We start from the raw sequence: 2,494 nt of genomic DNA, 5'->3' as shown, positions 1-2,494 counted from the left end.
TTTCACTTGTCTATAATTTTTGGGACGAGCTTTCAGATAGTTTCCTTTTAGGCTTGAGGACCATTGTTTTGGACCATTTGAAGTTATTTAAGTACATTTCACTTGTCTATAATTTTTGGGACGAGCTTTCAGATAGTTTCCTTTTAGGCTTTACTTTATAAAGGTTTTTGGACGGTGGTCGTCTACTCTTTTCTAAACTTTTATGAATGAATGTTTATTTCTATCACTTAATTTTCTATTGAACATGTTATTGTATGGACGTATTTTTCCTTATTTACATCATCCATGTTATACTGGTTTAAGTGTGGTCCGTCCCCCCATTGAGGCATTTAGCTTGTCCATGTTAATATAAATTCCTCATGTTCAACATTTTCACCATTCTTTAAATTTTGTAAGTATAACTCGTTTTATGAATGACATGGGTTTTTACCAGCTTTAATCATCTAGATATCGGATTGTTTTGGCTGAAATTTATCCATGGATTTTGAATATTCTTACATGCACGCATTTCTTCGTCCATTGGTTGGACGAATATGCTGCAAGCTTTTTTCTTTGCTTTATCCTTATCTTAAGAAAAGCTTAATAGACGTTACATCCTAGCGTCTAGAGATTTTACTCGTCTTAGGCCTTTAGCCTTCTTGTGGATGAGATTATGAAAATTAGAAATTCATACATCACATATATTGGAAATCCAAACTGTATATATGTAACATAAATATCGTCCACAAGCATGGCACATGCTTAGAAGCTAGTGCATTTTAGGGAAATAAAAATACAAACAGATGGATCAAGTCTATGACTTCTTCCATAGTCCATAGCATATAGTTTAAAAACTAATACACCTTTAGGGAATTAAAATGCAACATATGATGCTAATAATGAACATATGCAAGTAATAGAAAGCAACACAAACTTTATCTCGTCCATGATGATATCTTACTGATAATATCTTCTTAAATGCTCGACATTCCAGGGGTGCTCTAGCTTTCTCCCGTCCAAGGCTTTTAAGTAATATGATCCTTGTCTTTTGCAATTAATAACCCTGTAGGGTCCTTCCCAATTAGGTCCCAGTTTCCTATGGGATGGATTTCTGATTGCCAAAGAGACCTTTTTTAGGATGAGGTCTCCAATGTTGAAGTGCCTAGGTTTCACCATTGCATTATATTGTCTAGCCATGAGGTTTTTATACCTTGCTGTCCTTTGCTCTGCATCCATCCTTACCTTGTCTATCAGATCAAGGTTGAGGCGAAGTTGCTCCTCGTTATCCTCATCCTGATACTTTATCACCCTGTGATTAGCCATGTGCACTTTTGTAGGTATAACTACTTCACTTCCATAAGCTAGCTTGAGAGGACTTCCCCTTATGGGGGTCCTCACAGTTGTCCTGTAAGCCTACAGAACACCTGGTAGCTTGTCTGCCCATACTCCCTTTGTCCCCTCAAGTTGAGTCTTGATGATTGTCAACAAGGATTGTTTGCTACTTTTGCTTGTCTATTTACTTATGGGTGGGAGGGCTAGGAATAATGATTCTTGATTCCAAATTGCTTGCAGTTTCTCCTATAGGGGCCCTCACAATTTTCCTGTAAGCCTACAAAACACCTGGTAGCTTGTCTGGCCATACTCCCTTTGGCCCCTCAAGCCGAGTTTTGATGATTTTCAACAAGGATCAGTTTGCTACTTTTGCTTGTCCATTTGCTTATGATTGGGAGGGCTAGGAATAATGATTCTTGATTCCAAATTGCTCGCAGAAGTCCCTGAAAGGTGCATTGTCAAATTGCTGTCCAGTATCTGACACTAGTACTCTAGGTACCCCAAACCTGTATACAATGTTCTTCCAAATGAAGTTTTTGACATTCTGCTGTGTGATCTTTGCTAGGAGTTTGGCTTCCACCCATTTAGTAAAGTAATCAATCCCTACTACCAAAACTTCATTTGCCTGGTTACAAGTGGAAAAAGACCTAAGATATCCAGTTTCCATTGCACAAATGGCCATAGGGCCATCATCGGGGTGAGATACTCTGACGGTTTTCTAGGGATGTTGCTGAAGCGTTGGCACTGATTATACACCTTGACATAAGCTTTAGCATCTGCTTAAATAGTTAGCCAGTAGTAACCAGCATGAATGACCTTATGGACTAATGCTCTTGCTCCTGAGTGGTTCCGCATGCTTCTTCATGAACTTCCCTCAATACATAGTTTGACTCGTCTGGAGCTAAACACCTTAAGTAAGGTTATAAGAAGCCTCATTTGTATAGAACCTCATCTATGAGGACATACTTGGCAGCTCTGACCTTCAATTTCCTAGCCTCGTTCTTATCTTTTGGAAGTCTTCCATCTCTGAGGTAAACTATTATTGGAGTTATCCAATTTTATTCTCCTTCAATTTGTTGTATCTTTGGAAGATCTATGCTTCGCATGTATTGGACTTTGTCACACTCGTCCATAGCTTCCCCTGCAAAAGCTACTTTTGCCAAAGCATATGCTTCCACGTTTT

Source organism: Quercus suber, unplaced genomic scaffold (assembly GCF_002906115.3).
Source record: "Quercus suber isolate HL8 unplaced genomic scaffold, Cork oak 2.0 scaffold_133, whole genome shotgun sequence".
Taxonomy (NCBI): domain Eukaryota; kingdom Viridiplantae; phylum Streptophyta; class Magnoliopsida; order Fagales; family Fagaceae; genus Quercus; species Quercus suber.
The sequence above is the reverse complement of the archived record's forward strand: the minus strand, read 5'-3'. Positions refer to the sequence as shown.